The sequence below is a fragment of the Lepus europaeus genome, chromosome 2 (assembly GCF_033115175.1).
Source record: "Lepus europaeus isolate LE1 chromosome 2, mLepTim1.pri, whole genome shotgun sequence".
Classification (NCBI taxonomy): domain Eukaryota; kingdom Metazoa; phylum Chordata; class Mammalia; order Lagomorpha; family Leporidae; genus Lepus; species Lepus europaeus.
In genome coordinates, this window is record NC_084828.1 from 123,945,579 (window position 1) to 123,962,806 (window position 17,228).

The 17,228-nt window shown below is 40.8% G+C and overlaps 1 protein-coding gene across 1 annotated transcript in view; it reads right to left on the minus strand.

The window, feature by feature from the left end:
* The window catches only part of LEKR1 (leucine, glutamate and lysine rich 1), a 215,314-nt gene that overhangs the window by 50,300 nt on the left and 147,786 nt on the right, over positions 1 to 17,228 (minus strand). The window lies entirely within an intron of this gene.

Sequence of the window (17,228 nt, forward strand, 5' to 3'; positions counted from 1 at the left end):
CCAGGAGGAAAAGAAAGCTCGGCATCAGAAGCAATGGGTGGCAGGCCTATTAATGGCTGATCTGTACAGTGATCTGCCCTCAAGGAGACCCAACAGGCCAGTCCACTGCAGTGGCTTTCAATGTGGTAAGCCTGGGCTTCAGCAGAAGTCAGCTTGTGAAGAGCCCTGGCAGCTCTGCCAAGAGTTGGATCACTGGAAATGGACCTGCCCTGGAGTCGAAGGATGCCCAGGTCAGAGCCACAGATCTTATTGGCTCTAAGCTGAAAAGCCCTTCACTCAGCCCAACTTCCAAAGTGACCACTGCAGCTGAGGGGATGGTCAAGTAGGGTCAGCAACATTGCAGGCAGAACTGTAAATTTCTTGTTAGAGATGCCCCCTGCCTTTACCTGGCCAGCTCTCCTCCCAGGCCAGCCAAGTAATGAAAGTCAACAGAGTGCCTTCCCCTAGGAGGTTCACACCTCCCTTAGGATGTACCCCATGTGAAGAGATAGATAGGTCTTGGCCTCTGAATTTACAAGGCCTGAAGCCCACCAGATTATTATCAAGCCCCTTCTATCAGGTTCTATTTGCCTCTCAATCAGAAAACTTAATTGTAGCTTAGACAGCACCTTTCTTAGCTCCTCTAATAATGACTCTGTCCTTTGTTCTAGGCCCTGTCTAGTGCACTTGGGCCTCATTCCTTTGTAATCATAACCTCTACCACCAATGGCTCTACTCCCAACATGTGTGTACTGATGGTCCTCTTCCCCACTTAATGCTGTATAATTGTTCAAACCTGGTAAATGCCACTCTTAGGATCATTGGTTACTATCCTCACTCTGTCTTTTATGACCTTGTCTAAATATGATCAGAGTCGGCAAACTTGGAAGGCTTCCATAGCCTTGGCAACTCATGATGACAGCCTAGGGTGGTTACTGGCGCCATAAACTAGAGTGTCAATTTGTTGGGTCAACAACAGGAGCCACTGTGCACTTGCTCCTCATGTGGGATCTCTGTCCTTAATGTGCTGTACATTGTGATTTAATGCTATAACTAGTACTCAAACAGTATGTTTCACTTTGTGTTTCTATGTGGGTGCAAACTGTTGAAATCTTTATACTAAATTGATCTTCTGTATATAAAGAGAATTGAAAATGAATCTTGATGCAAATGGAAGGGGAGAGGGAGCGGGAGAGGGGAGGGTTGCGGGTGGGAGGGAAGGAAGTTATGGGGGGGGGGGAGCCATTGTAATCCATAAGCTGTACACTGGAAATTTATATTCATTAAATAAAAGTTAAAAAAATAAAAAAAAAAAAAAAAAACAAAAAAACAAAAATAAGGTTCATTTCATCAGAGTTGTTATCAAATTCAATGATGTAAGCTTGTCATAATCCTTTATTATCATTTTAATATCTGAGGAATCTACAGTAATGTCACCTTTATCATTTCTGATATTAGCAATTTAGAATTTTCTTTTTTCCTGATAAGTCCACCTTGAGACTTACTAATCCTACTGATCTTTTCAAAGAAACAGACTTCTGCTTCCTTGACAATCTCCTTTGTTTTTGTTTTCTGTTCATTAGTGCCCAGGTATTCTTGACGTACTTGCTTACTTTAGATTTTATTTTGCTATTTCTCTATTTCATTAAGGTAGAAGTTGAATATTTTTTTCACATTTACTGCTATACATTTGCCCCTAAGTTTTGTATTAATGGCATCCCATAAATCTTAATGTTTTCATTTTATTTAGTGCAGAATATTTTCTAATTTCTCTTTTTGATAGTTTACTTGACCACTGTCTTTAGAATTATAAGAGTTGATAACTGTTTAGAGAGTTTTCCAGAGACTTTTTCTGTACTTAATTTCTAACTTAATTACATTGTGACCAGAGAATATACTTCATATGATTTGAATCCTTTGAAATTTGTTTGATTGTGTTTCATGGCCCAATTAAATGGTCTATCTTGGTGAATTATCTGTATATCCTCAGGGGAGAAGAATGTGTATTGTACTGTTGGGAGTGAAATGTGGAAATTTAAATTAAGTGAAGTTGATTGATTATAAAGTTTAAATCTTCTGCTACATGACTAATTTTTTCATCTGCTTGTTTTTACCAATTTTTGAGGGAGAATTATTGAAATCTCTAACAGTAAGTGAGGATCTGTCTACTTCTTACAGTTCTACACTCAGATTCATAAACATTTAATAAGTTCTCCTGGTGAATGAAGTAAACTTCATTTCTGATAATATTTTTGTTCTTAAATGTTTGTCTGATATTAATGGACCCATTCTAATTTTTTCTTTTTAAATTAGGGTCAGCATGATATATATTTTTCCTTTCTTTTAAGTTTTCACCTATTGTATCTTTATATTTAAAAGAAGTGTCCGGTAGACAGAATGTATCTATCTAGATCTTATTTTTCATTTATAATCTGATAACCTCTGCCTTTAGTCTGTTAATATTTACATAATTGACATTTAATGTAATTATTGATATGGTCAGGCTTAAATCTATCAATTTGTTGTTGTTGTTTTTTCCATTTGGGTCATCTGCTCTTTGTTCCCTTTGCCTTCTTTTTCTGTCTTCTTTTGGAATTTGTACATATCTCATCTCCTTTGTTGGTTTATAACTGTAATTCCATTTAGTTTTCATATAGTGGATGCTATAGGGTTGATAGCAGAAATCTTTAAAATACCACAGTTGTTTTTTTTTTTTGCTAAATAATTACCAACATGGATGTCCACGTCAGAAACTGTGAACATGTTAACTTTATTTGGCAAAAGAGATTTTGTAGATGTGATTAAGTTAAGGCTCTTGAGATCGACAAATTATTTAGGATTGCCTGGATGGGCTCTAAGTGAAATTACAAGGGTGGAACCCAAAGGGAGGCAAGCAGGTTAATGTGTGGGGAGGTGACAGGAGAATGAAAGCTGGATTCAAAGGACTAGGAGCTAACGAAAGCTGACATCCTGTAAAAGTTAGAAGAGGTAAGGAATGTGTTCTTTTCTTGAGCTTCGGAAGGGAACCAGCCCTTTTGGAATCTTGATTTTGTAATAGTAAACTTGACCAAGATAGGGAACAGCAGTCAATGGAAATAAAGTAGAACTTTACCTGCTTTTCAAAATTTCAGGATCATACAATGGATGTGATGGCCGTACACTTGTTAGGAGTGGCCAGACAGCAGAGTCCTGGCAATATGATCCATTCTACTTCTTAAAACCGGATCCTGTTTGAAAAGAGTTCTTACTGATAGAAAATTCCAATGAGCATTTCCAGATGGTGCCTGTTTGTGCATTAGAAGTTACCTTGTCTATAAAGGAGATGTTGCTGAACATTTGAGGTGCTTGAATTTCAGTGTTCTAGTGATAGTTACAATGTTGAAACTATGAAAAGTAGAACCTACTCCATATTCATTCCTCTAATGGGCCCAGTACAAATCACTGCTGTTACATGTATCCTTTCAGAACACAAAATATAAAAGTGTGGTAGATTATGATGGCTAAAATATATTAGGCCAGGTTTCAAACAATGTGAAGGAAGTGATTATTCACTGAATTTTCAAAGAATTATTAAGTTTGATATGGTACTTCCACAAAGTATAAATTGCTAGAAAAACATGACTGTGCATCTGTAGTGGTAATTTTGCTTGATGTTATGGTTACAGAAATTAGGAAGGACTTTTATATCTCTTTGATTTCCTGCTGAGCCTCAGTTTCTGAATCTAAGAAGTCTTCAGTGTAACTCTTCAATGGGACAAAGCAGGAAGAATGATTATATGTGACATTATACATACTCACTGTTCTTGATTAGAAGGGAATGGGCAGTGAGTAATGTATACAGAGACGATTATATGTGTGAAAAGATAATCCTGATTCCAAAAATAAAAGCCACACTTGTATAGTACACACACATGGAAAGGCTCACACACTGTTAAAGATTACAAAACCAATTTAAGATGCTGATAAAGAGAGAGCAATCCTGTGTTGAAAGAAACTAAAAGGGCCAACTCGGACTCTAGTAGGACTCTTTGCCAGAAATCTAGATGAATTACAAGAAATAAAACGCTAATTGTAAAGGCATAGGCCACATTTTTTTCTTGTTATAAAAAGCTGAAAATGTGCAGCTGTTCAGCCATCTGACTTCCTCTTCAGAACCAGTTCTAGAGATGTCAATGCTTTAGAATTATAGGAAATAACACAGATTTAAGTCCTAAATTTGAATTTTACCAAGACTCTAACAAAGAAGATCACTGTTAGAATCTGGGAGTTTGCATTCTACTCCCAGCTCTGGTTTTGTCAGTGATAAACTCTCTGGGCCTGAGAGAAAAACCAGGAACTAACTCCTCAGTTTTAAATCCTGTAATCAGTTGTTTGACTGGAATTCAGTCGATTCCCATCTAGCCATCCATCCATTTATTGAGCATCTATTATATGTTGGGCATAATATTAGGCTCTGGGATATAGTGATTCTTGTTGTTTCCTCCTATTATTTTTTAAAACACCAACTTTCCCTCTAGGGATCTAGAATCCTGGTACTTACCACTCGTCTTTTTTTCTTTTTCTTTCTTTCTTTTTTTTTTTTTTTTTTTTCATTCATTTGAAAGATAGAGTGACAGAGCCACAGGAAGAGAGAGATATCTTCCATCTGCTGGTTTACTTCTCAAATGGCCACAACAGCCAGAATTGGGTCAGGCCAAAACTAGGAGCCTGGAACTCAATCCAGGTCTCCCATGTGGGTGGCATGGGCAAAAGTACTTTAGCCATCATCTGCTGCCTCCCAGGCACATTAGCAGGAAGCTGGATTGAAGCAGAGTAGCCAGGATTTGAACTGACACTGCCATAAGTTGCAGGCATCATAAGCAGTGGCTTAACCCACCGCACCATAACGCCCACCCCTCTTTCTTATTGATTCTAGATATATGTTGTCATAAGTCCTTTCTTTTTAGTAGAAATAAAGACCTGAGTGGTAAATGAGCACCTAAGCTGACATAATTCACAAAGGAGAAAGCCAGCTCAAGCTTATGCCAATGCAGGGCTCTCTGTAGTATGGCATGGTGCCTTTGCTTTGCTTATCTCAGGGGGAGTTGTGGCTGCCTGTGACATTGTACCCTGAAATTTCACTGATATTTAAAAAAAATAACATTTTTGGAACTGGCACAATAGGCAAATTAGGATCCCATTCACAGTTAAGAGTATTTATTTTAACAAGACTTAAAGGGAAATGAGAACTCAATTTATTTACATGTAAAAGATCTAAATTCTCTTAATTGTATTTAAAAATGTAGCTGCAAACAAATGTCAAACCATAATGCCAAAACAACAGCTTTAAATTGTGTTTCACAAGTTGTTCTTTTAGAGATGTCCTCACGTTGTCAATCAAAGAGATAATTTTGATTTACCACAACACTTCCCTCCATTAAAAGCAGTAAGTATGTGATATCACAAGAAGTTTGGCAAGCCTCTTGTTCTAAGAGCTGTTGTTGGATAGCAAATCAGAGAAAGAGGTGAATCTTGGGGGGGAAACTGATAAGTGTTATTATTTTAGAATAATACATTCATTTCATAATGCTTTAAACCAATAGGGTAGCATCCAAGTTGAATTATTCCAAGGATGAATCTTTATATCTGTATGAGTAAAGCAGATAATATTGAATCTAACAGATATTTACTGAATATCCATGTGGCCAGTGCAGGATATAAAAATTAATAGGATATGATGCTTTAAGGGGTTAGCAAATTAAAGAGATAAAAGAAAGGGAACCAGTATTACTTTCTGAGTAACTGCAGCCTACTAGGTACAATATCAAATACCTTAACATTTACCAGAAGATAGCTATTGTCAATAGGCTCATTTTACAGGTATGGAAAAGGAGCTTTGAAATGATTATGTTGCTCAAGCTTGACACTGGTCAAGTTGAGATTGAAATCGATGCTTGCCTCAGTCCAAAGTCCAGTCTTTTTACACTAAACCACACTATCACAAGGTGACAGTAGCCATACATTGCTTCTGAATTCTTTCTCGTTTCTAATACTAGACACATCTAATCACTTGCCACTGGGTCTGGCTTTCATGAAACTATGACAAGTCTTATTAAAGTCAATAAACACTGAGTTTCTCTTCTTTTAGAAAGCAGTTGTGAAATGTTTTTATTCTGTTTTCAATAGAAAGATCCAGTTCTACTTTTGATATGCCAAAGCCTTGGAGAGCTGAAGATGCCATCTCACAGTGACTGAGTGAATGGAAGAACCCTGCAGGCCATGGTGGGGTGGAAACTGGAAGGGAGGGAGAGAGGACACAAAGAAGACAGGCCAGGTTTTTTTTCTGCTTCATGCAGGGCTGTTAGTCTCCTGAAGAACTGTTACAACACAGTTGAGAAAGAGAAACCACACTGAGCGAAGCTCACCAAACTTAGCCCTCGCACGCAAATCCTGAGGGAATTGTGCCAACTGTAGAGAAGGGAATATGGTTACAAAGCCAGACATGACAGAGCTTGATTTCTGTCTTTGCCAATGATGTGACCCTGGGTAAGAAATTTGGCCTGGGTTAACCTTGGCGTCCTCATATGTAAATGTGCAAAATGACAACTGTTTTCTAGGTGAGGGCCACAGCTCTGCCAAGCCAGTGCCTTTGTGCACATTTGAGAATGCTTTCCCCACTGTGTGAATTAGAAAAAAAGTGCTCCCTCTAAGGACAGTCTAGTCAACAAATGGTGTTGGGAAAGCTGGATTTCCACATGCAGAAGCATGAAGCAAGACCCCTTCCTTACACCTTTCACAAAAATCCACTCAACATGGATTAAAAACCTAAATCTATGGTCCGACACCATCAAATTGTTAGAGAACATTGGGGAAACCCTGCACGATATAGGTACAGGCAAAGACTTCTTGGAAAAGACCCTGGAGGCACAGGCAGTCAAAGCCAAAATTAACATTTGGGATTACATCAAATTGAGAAGTTTCTGTACTGCAAAATGAACAGGAAAAGTGAAGAGGCAACCAACAGAATGGGAAAAATATTTGCAAACTATGCAACTGATAAAGGATTAATAACCAGAATCTATAAAGAGATCAAGAAACTCCACAACAACAAAACAAACAACCCACTTAAGAGATGGGCCAAAGACCTCAATAGACATTTTTCAAAAGAGGAAATCCAAATGGCCAACAGACACATGAAAAAATGATCAGGATCACTAGCCATCAGGGAAATGCAAATCAAAACCACAATGAGGTTTCACCTCACCCTGGTTAGAATGGTTCACATACAGAAATCTACCAACAACAGATGCTGGCGAGGATGTGGGGAAAAAGGGACACTAACCCACTGTTGGTGGGAATGCAAACTGGTAAAGCCACTCTGGAAGTCAGTTTTGAGATTCCTCAGAAACCTGAATATAACCCTACCATACAACCCAGCCATCCCACTCCTTGGAATTTACCCAAAGGAAATTAAATTGGCAAATAAAAGAGCTGTCTGCACCTTAATGTTTATTGCAGCTCAATTCACAATAGCTAAGACCTGGAATCAACCCAAATGCCCATCAACAGTAGACTGGATAAAGAAATTTTGGGATATGTACTCTATAGAATACTATACAGCAGTTAAAAAAAATGAAATCTGGTCATTTGTAACAAAATGGAGGAATCTGGAAAACATCATGCTGAGTGAATTAAGCCAGTCCCAAAGGGACAAATATCATATGTTCTCCCTGATTGGTGACAACTAACTGAGCACCAAAGGGGAAACCTGTTGAAGTGAAATGGACACTATGAAAAACAACGATTTGATCAGCCCTTGCCCTGACTGTTGAGGAACAACTTAATACTTTATTCCTTTTAGTTTTTTTTGTTTGTTTGTTTGTTTTACTTAATACTACTGGTTGAACTCTTTAATTAACACACAATTATTCTTAGGTGTTTAAATTTAACTGAAAAGTGATCCCTGTTAAATATAAGTGGGAATAAGAGAGGGAGGAGATGTACAGTTTGGCACATGCTCAACTGGACTTGCCCCAAACGGTAGTTAGAAACATGCCCATCAAGGTGGCATGTACCAATACCATCTCACTAGTCAAAGTGATCAGTTTCAGTTCATAATTGATCATAATGATAGGATTAAGAGTCAAAGGGATCACATAAACAAGACTAGTGTCTGCTAATACTAACTGATAGAATTAAAAAGGAGAGAACGATCCAACATGGGAAGCAGGATACACAGCAGACTCATAGAATGGCAGATGTCCTAAACAGCACTCTGGCCTCAGAATCAGCCCTTAAGGTATTTGGATCTGGCTAAAAAGCCCATGAGAGTAAGCCAAGACATTCTGGCAAAAACAAAACAAAACAAAACAAAACAAACCCTAAATAAAAGATCTCTGTGAGTGAGATCCCAGCGGAAAGAATGGGCCATCAAAGAAGAGGTACCTTTCTCTGAAGGGAGAACTTCCACTTTGACTATGGCCTTGTCTAAATAAGATTGCAGTCTGTGAACTCAAGAGGCTTCCATGGCCTTGGCAACTCATGATAAGACCCTCGGGTGATTACTGACGCCATAAACAAGAGTGTCAATTGTTAAATCAAAAACGAGAGTCACTGTGCACTTACTCCCCATGTAGGATCTCTGCCCTTAATGTGTTGTCCAATGTGAAGTAATGCTATAACTAGTACTCAAACAGTACTTTACACTTTGTGTATCTGTGTGGATGCAAACTGTTGAAATCTTATTGATCTTCTGTATATAAAGATAACTGAAAATGAATCTTAATGTAAATGGGACGGGAGAGGGAGCAGGAGATGGGATGGTTGCGAGTGGGAGGGAGGTAATGGGGGGAAAAAGCTGCTCTAATTCAAAAGTTGTACTTTGGAAATTTATATTTATTAAGTAAAATTTAAAAATAAATAAATAAATATCCACATACCCATGTGTACCTAAAAAAAAAAAAGAAAAGAAAAGAAAAAGTGCTCCCTCTGTCTGCGGCAGACCTATGGACTCAGGGCTTGGCCTGGCGGAGCTCTGCACTGATCTAAGAAGACGAGCCCCTTCCTCTGTGCCATGTGGATAGGAGACCCTTCACAGAGCCCCACACAAGGCTGTATAGCATTGTGTGCCAGGAATGTGAAGCCAAGATAAAACAACAACCTCAAAAGCACTGAGAGGCTCCCCAGGACTGGGGAACCTGTGGATTGAGGTGAGAGAGCTTGAGAGGAGCCACAGAGGAAAGATCACGATGGGGAAAGAGGACAGGACAGAGGTTGGGGGAGAGAGAATGAAAAAGCAGGTCTGTTTGGTCATGGGGTCATGCCACATATGGAAGACAGGAGACACCAGGAATCTTCCCAAATAATTTTCTAGATTTTCTGTGCATTTTTCTGGGGTAAGGGTTTATTGCTTTCTATGTTAAAAAAAAATGAGAGAGACAAAAGAGAAGTTAAGGTAATGCAGGAGGGATGAGGCAAGTAGATAAAGTCTTTCTCTATAGCCTAGAAAGTCTGCCTCAGCAGGGGACAGGGGGCAATTAGATAAATCACTTACTGTAGAAGAACAGACAAGGAGATGTAGGCATAGATTATTTATGTCGCAGAATAATTTACACATAAGCACTTGCACCTAATTTTAGTTACAACTGCACTTACCCTCTAACAACACTCTTCAGCGTTCCCATCATGTCATGAGCAAACAGATGACAGTGAGTACTTTTCTATACGTTTTCCTTGAAGTTTACCAAGAAAATAGAGCATTTGAGATTGCAAAGGGGATGAGTTATAAACAGCATGGGCTCTGGCTGCATGGCTGTAGGCCACATGCTAGTGCATAAGTGAATTTCTCTAAGTGCTATATGTAGGCAGTCTTCAAGCTTAAACACATATGTCCTGATAAAATGCATCTTCAAGTTTGTTATAGGGAACTTAGAACACATTTTTACCATGGAAAGAGTTTTCCATAAAAATGAAATTAGGTCGCCAGCCCAGCCCACAGAATGCTATTTTAACCCACAATATGCCTGAAACAGGCACTATCACTGTGCCACACTACATTCCTCCCCATCCACAACAGGACTCCTCGCACCAGCCCTGCTGTGCGTAGGATCAAGCTGGGTAGACTGTCTCTGCCTGCAGAACACAGTGATCTGAAGGGATCTACTTCTCTTCCTTTCAGTGAAACCTCTTCTCCTTGTAGAACTTCCTCAGCTGGATACCAGGGATAAAGCAATGCATAATTAAATTTGTACTGATGGAGGAACAGTTTTGCAGTCTCAGCAAGGGTCTCTTGTCCGGAGGGTGGGAGAAGAGAGGTGGTGTGTGGTGTGTGAGGCTGTCTGGATTGACCAAGGCACGCAGTCACTAGAGGGGGTGGGCTAAGACCTTCGATGAGCTTATCTGGCAACCTGGTTAGCTGTAGTCTCTTCACAGCTGTGATTGGGACCTGCAAAGGAGCAGATTCCTAGACACTGCTTGGACCTTCTGAAACAGAATCTCCTTGGGTGTCATCGAGCATCTCTATATTACAAGTGTTTCCTGAGCCCAGCTTTTTCTTCTGAAGGGATTTTCCTCCTCCTAACTGCTTCAGGACACATTTATTTATTTATTTTAAAGATTTATTTATTCATTTGAAAGGCAGAGTTAGAGGGGGAGGAAGAGACACAGAGAGGTCTTCCATCATTCCCCAATGGCCACAATGGCCGAAGCTGGGCTGATCCAAAGCCAGGAGCCCAGAGCTTCTTCCGGGTCTCTCATGTGAGTGCAGGAGCCCAAGTACTTAGGCCATCGTCTGCTGCTCTCCCAGGAGCATTAGCAGGGAGCCTGATCAGTAGTGGAGCAGCTGGGACTTGAACAGGTGCCCATATGGGATGCTGGCACTGAAGGTGGCAGCTTTACCAGCTATACCACAGCGTTGGCACAGAATGCCTTTATTTAGAGGTCCCACTGTCCTACAGATCAAAGCTGGGAGACATAGTTTACTGAAGGAAAGCAAGTAGAGAGAAAAGTCAAGTTCATGCGTAAACCCTAAGCAATATCTACTGTCAGATTGTAGGAGAAAGAGGGAAAGAAGCACTAGAGAGAAAGGGGATGACAGGTTGTCCCCAGACTCAAACAGCCAGTGTTGTGGCACAGCAAGTTAAGCATTGCCTGCAATGTCAGCATCCCATGTGACTGCCTGTTTGAGTGCTGGCTGTGTCATTCCCAATCCAATTCCCTGCTGACACTTCTGGGAAAGAAGTGGAAGATGACCCAAGTGCTTAGGTCCCTGCCATCCACATGGGAGACCCAGATGGAGTTCCAGGCTCCTAGCGTCAGCCTGGCCCAACACTGCCCATGTGACCATTTGGGGAATGAACTAGCTGATGGAAGATCTCTTTGTCTCTTGGTCCTTACTCTTTGTAACTCTGCTTTCAAATAAAGAAAGAAATAAGAAGATGACAATGACAAAAATGACGACGACGAAGATGACAACAAAGTTCAAGGCAGGTTTGAATAGTAATGTCAAAAGCCTCCAAGATCTTTTGTTCTTCAGGATGTATTTTTAACCATTGGATTATGGTAGAGTAGCAAATTCTGTGTATTTTGATACTGTCTACTTGATACAGACACTTAAGTAACCTATGCAGGAGGTAATAGATGTAGATTCTCACTTTTCTCATGTTCCTTAGGCTTAACTATATATAAAAATCCTTGGCCAGCGCCCTGGCTCAATAGGCTAATCCTCTGCCTGTGGTGCTGGCACAGCAGGTTCTAGTCCTGGTCCCGGTTGTTCCTCTTCCAGTCCAGCTCTCTGCTGTGGCCTAGGAGTGCAGTGGAGGATTTCCCAAGTCCTTGGGCCCTGCACCAACATGGGAGACCAGGAGAAGCACCTGGCTCCTGGCTTCGGATCAGCGTGGTGCGCAGGCCACAGCGGCCACTTGGGGGGTGAACCAACGGAAAAGGAAGCCCTTTCTCTCTGTCTCTCTCACTGTCCACTCTGCCTGTCAAAAAAAAAAAAATTATCAAAATGGTAAATGTCTTGACTTGCCTCTAGTACCAACACCTTCTCCATGCAGTAGCCAGAATGATCTTCCAACAGTGTCACGTCTTCTGTCTCCAACCATTCTTTTCACTGCACAGAAATTATTACCCCAACTTCCAGAGGCCTGTGAGGCCCTGCTTTATTTGGCCCCTGTCTGGCTTTCTCACACTTGCTTTGCCACCAATCACACTGCCCTTCTCTTAATTTCAAGCACTCTCCATGCTGTTCTTCACTGGCGAAGCTCTTCCCTTGCTTTTGGACTGTAACTTCTACTTATCTTCCTTTATGTATCATCTTAGAAGTCACTTTTAGGAGCGGGTATTGTGATGCAGCAGGTTAAGCCTGGGGTTGCATCCTGACTCCACTTCCAATCCAGCTTCCTGCTAATGCACTAGAAGTCAGCAGACACTGACCCAAGTACTTCAGTATCTGCTACCTCCGAGGAAGCACAGGATGGGGTTCCAGGTTCCTGGCTTTGGCCTGGCCCAACCCTGGGTGTTGCAGGTACTTGGGAGTAAAACAGTGCAGGAAGATATCTCTCTCTTCTGTATCTCTTTCTCTCTCTCTGTTACTCTGCCTTTCAAATACATAAATAAACAAAAAAAGAAGTCACTTTTATGACCATTATATCCAAAGCAAGCATTTCTTCTATCAGTCTGTACTATAAACATACTTTATTTACTTCAAGTCCATTATCACAATCTATAATTAACTCAGTTGACTATTTTTCTCTTTTTTAAAAAAGACTTACTTTATTTGTTTGAAAAATACAGTTACAGAGAAGAGGGGGAGAAGTGGGGTGGGCAAAACCAGGAGCCAGGGATATCATCTGGGTCTGCAACCTGGGTGACAGGGGCTCAAGCACTTGGGCATCTTCCGATGCTTTCTTAGGCACGTTAGCAGGGAGCTGGATCAGAAGTGGAGCAGCTGGGACTTAAATCTGCACTCACATAGAGTGCCAACGTCGCAGGTGGTGACTTAACCCACAGTACCACAACACCAGCCCCAGTTAGCTATATATATATATATTTTTTACTGTTTATCTCCCCATTTAAGTTTCATGAGGAAAGGGACATTTTAGGTTCACTGTTTTACCCCCCAGGGTACACAGTACCTGGCATATAACAAGTGCTCAATAAATGACTGATAGGCTGAATTACTAAAAGCAAGTGATTCATTCACTCCATAAATATTTACTGAATGCATGCATGTGCCAGGCTCTGGAGATACAGTAGGGGGCAAGGCAGAAAAAATCTGAAAGTAGCCCAGAACAACAACAGCAACAATAATGAGCAATGCTTATATCTAGGAGTAATTCTATAACTATATGGTCACTTGCTGGTCCACAACACATTTTTGTTCTTATTATATGACAGAGTGAATATCAGTAAACTTAATGGCATCAAATGACAGTGATATCATGTCTGCTTCTGGATAAAGCAGAGGGGCCAAAGAAGAAACAAGAGCAAAAAGAAAAATTAAGAAGGGAAAAGACAAGGAGAAGGTAGTTCAATGTACTGATACTCTATGAACGCTGACAGTAACTGCTCTTCTCATTCAACACCCATAACAGAAGGTAAGATTATAGTAATACTAAATCTTTCAAAAGCATATATATCTCCAAGTGAGTGATCTATTTCAAAACAAATCCCAGGAATGGTCTGTATTTATTCTACTGGTGTTATTAATCCTCAAAACATTCATAAACTCCCTTCAAATTACAGCCTAAGATAATTTATTGAGCAGTATTAAGCAGAGAGAGAGAGAGAGAGAGAGAGAGAGAAAGAGAGAGAAAGAGGAAAGAAAATATCCTATATTATTTTTTTTTTAATTAAAAAAAATTTTTTTTTGACAGGCAGAGTTAGACAGTGAGAGAGAGAGAGACAGAGAGAAAGGTCTTCCTTCCATTGGTTCACCCTCCAAATAGCCACCATGGCCAGTGCAATGCAGCTGGTGTACTGCGCTTATCTGAAGCCAGGAGCCAGGTGCTTCCTCCTGGTCTCTCATGCAGGTGCAGGGCCCAAGGACTTGGACCATCCTCCACTGCCTTCCTGGGCCACAACAGAGAGCTGGACTGGAAGAGGAGCACCCGGGACAGAACCGGCGCCCCAACTGGGACAAGAACCCGGGGTGCCAGCGCCACAGGCAGAGGATTAGCCAAGTGAGCCACGGTGCTGGCTCTATATTATTTTTAATAAGCAATGGTATTTCTCTAGATCAGTTTCCCATCATATTCACCAAATGTACTTTCTTTGAACCTAAGTAAGAAGGCTTCAAATAATAAATTTATTCCTAAAATGTAAAGATTCATTATCATAAAGATTATCTAAAACATGCATACTTAAGTAAATCCTCAGAGAAGTGTTCCAGAAATATTTGAACAAAGATAGGATCTTCTCAATGACTACTGTGAAGGAGATAATATTCATCTCAGTAAATAGTTAAGCCTAATTAATCTTGGAATCATTGGAAATGGGGTTATCTACATAATACAGGGATTGCTCAAGTAACTGCAGTTTTAATCAAATATAAAATTTGTACTTATTTCATTGTGTTTGTACAAAGATCTATTATTCTGTGCCTTTTATATTAAATACATAATTGATTTTAACCTTTCATACTCAGGGTCCTCATTATGGCCAAATTATTAACCATGTTGCAAATGCAGGGAGATTCCAATATTACTGATGTAAATTATGTACTTATTTGAAAGAGAGAACCCCCTCCATCCACAGTTTCTCTCCAAAAGCCCACACTGGCCAGCTGAGGCAGGGCCAGGGCTGAAGCCAGGAACTCATTTAGCCTCCTACTTGGAGAGTAGGGACTCAATTACCTGAGCCATTACTACTGCCTCCCAGGGTTTGCATTAGCAGGAAGCTGGAGTAAGGAGTTGGAGCTGGGTATTGAACCCTACCTTGCACTGAGGTGTGGGACAAAGGCATATTAACTGCTAGGCCAAATACTAACCCCCAAATTTTTATTTTCATACATATTTTTTCTCTCTGCTTATGCATGTTCAATCTTTCAGTTGTTATTCCTTCTTTTTAATAGTAACCCTGGTTTTTAATAGTAAGTTACCTGGTTATAAAACTACTGCTTCTGTGGGGCCGGTGCTGTGGCGTAGCATAGCAGGTAAAGCTGCCGCCCTCAGTGCTGGCATCCCATATGGGCGCCGGCTCAGGACCCGGCTGCTCCACTTCCCATCCAGCTCTCTGCTATGGCCTGGGAAAGCAGCAGCAGCAAAAGCTCCTGGCTTCGGATCGGCGCAGTTCCGACTGTTGTGGCCAATTGGGGAGTGAACCAACGGATGGAAGGCCTCTCTCTCTCTCTGCCTCTCCTCTCTCTGTGTAACTCTGACTTTCAAATAAATAAATAAATAAATCTTTAAAGAAAAAAAAAAAACAACTGATGCTTCTGAAGTGCTATGGGGCTGAGCAACTACATAATCATGAAATGGCAAAGAAGGTGGGGAGAAATGGAGTCACCTAAGTATAAGTTACACCATCTTTGCATACAGCTGGTTATTGGTGTTACAGAATGAAAAAGAAATGATGAAGAGTTAACAGCTCTGCAGTTGTTCATCTAATTCAATCAAAGAGAAGTAAATGTAAAATCTTCCCTGAAAGAACTAGAGTCAAACCTTGTTTCTCTATGAACTACACAGACTTCTTAGTAACCTACCATATAAACAGATATGACTCCCAGGGCACACTGTTGATATGGAAGAGTTTTGAGATGACAACAAAGCCATTTCTAAGCTGTCACTCATTCCCTTGGCCCTACTTCTACAGTCTTCTTCAGCAAATAGTTGCCTTTATAAAAGAAGAACAAAAAAGATTATACAGCTCCTAAATTATACTTAGAAAATGAGTAAAATAAAATATAAAAATGATAGAAAAGGGGCTGGTGCTATAGTGCAGCAAGTAAAAGCCCTGGCCTACAGTGCTGGCATCTCATATGGGCGCCAGTTCGAGTCCTGGCTGCTGCACTTCTGATCCAGCTCTCTGCTGTGGCCTGGGAAAGCAGTAGAAGATGGCCCAAGTCTTTGAGCCCTTGCACGTAAGTGGGAGACCTGGAAGAAGCTCCAGGCTCCTGGCTTCGGATCAGCTCAGCTCTAGCTGTTGCGGCCACTTGGGGCCTGAACCAGTGGATAGAAGACCTCTCACTCTCTCTCTGGCTCTACCTCTCTCTCTAACTCTTTCAAATAAATAAAATAAATCTTTAAAAAAATGATAGTAAGAATGAAAACCAAACAGCCCATCATATGCCTTCTGTACACAGAGAATAATATAAAACAAAAAGTCCTACCTTATAGAACTTATGTTCTTTGGAAATATAATGTCATTAAATGCAAATAGGATAATCTATATTACAGACTTCCAGATTTTAAATACAAAACAAAAAAAATTTGTGCTTTATATAAGTTATGCATTTAAAACAAAATGATTTAGAAAGAATGAGCTGGGATGGGTATTGTGGTGCAGTTGGTTAAGCCAGTGCTTGGGACACCCACATCCCATATAATCATTTGAGTCCTGGCTACTCAGCTTCCAATCCAGCTTCATGCTAATGTATCCTGGGAGGCAGAAAAATAAAGTGCTTGGGACCCTGCCACTCAAGTGAGAGATCTGAATGGAGTTTCAGGCTCCTGGTTGTTGTAGGCATTTGGGGAGTAAACCAGTGGATGGAAACACACACACACTCTGTCTCTGTGTCACTCTGCCTTTCTAGTACATGAAAATAAATAAACATTTAAAAATGAGAAAGAATGTGCAAAAGCAAACCAGCAAATGAAAACAAAAGGAAGAAATATTTACTGAAGATAAAGTTAATATACAGACAAATTAATTGAACAAAAATATTTTGGGAAGCTGGACCAAAATACTTCTTCTTTTTTTTTTTTTTTTTTTTTTGACAGGCAGAGTGGACAGTGAGAGAGAGACAGAGAGAAAGGTCTTCCTTTTGCCGTTGGTTCACCCTCCAATGGCCGCCGCGGTAGCGCGCTGCGGCCGGCGCACCGCGCTGTTCCGATGGCAGGAGCCAGGTGCCTATCCTGGTCTCCCATGGGGTGCAGGGCCCAAGCACTTGGGCCATCCTCCACTGCACTCCCTGGCCACAGCAGAGAGCTGGCCTGGAAGAGGGGCAACGGGGACAGGATCGGTGCCCCGACCGGGACTAGAACCGGGTGTGCCGGCGCCGCAAGGCGGAGGATTAGCCTGTTGAGCCACGGCGCTGGCCCAAAATACTT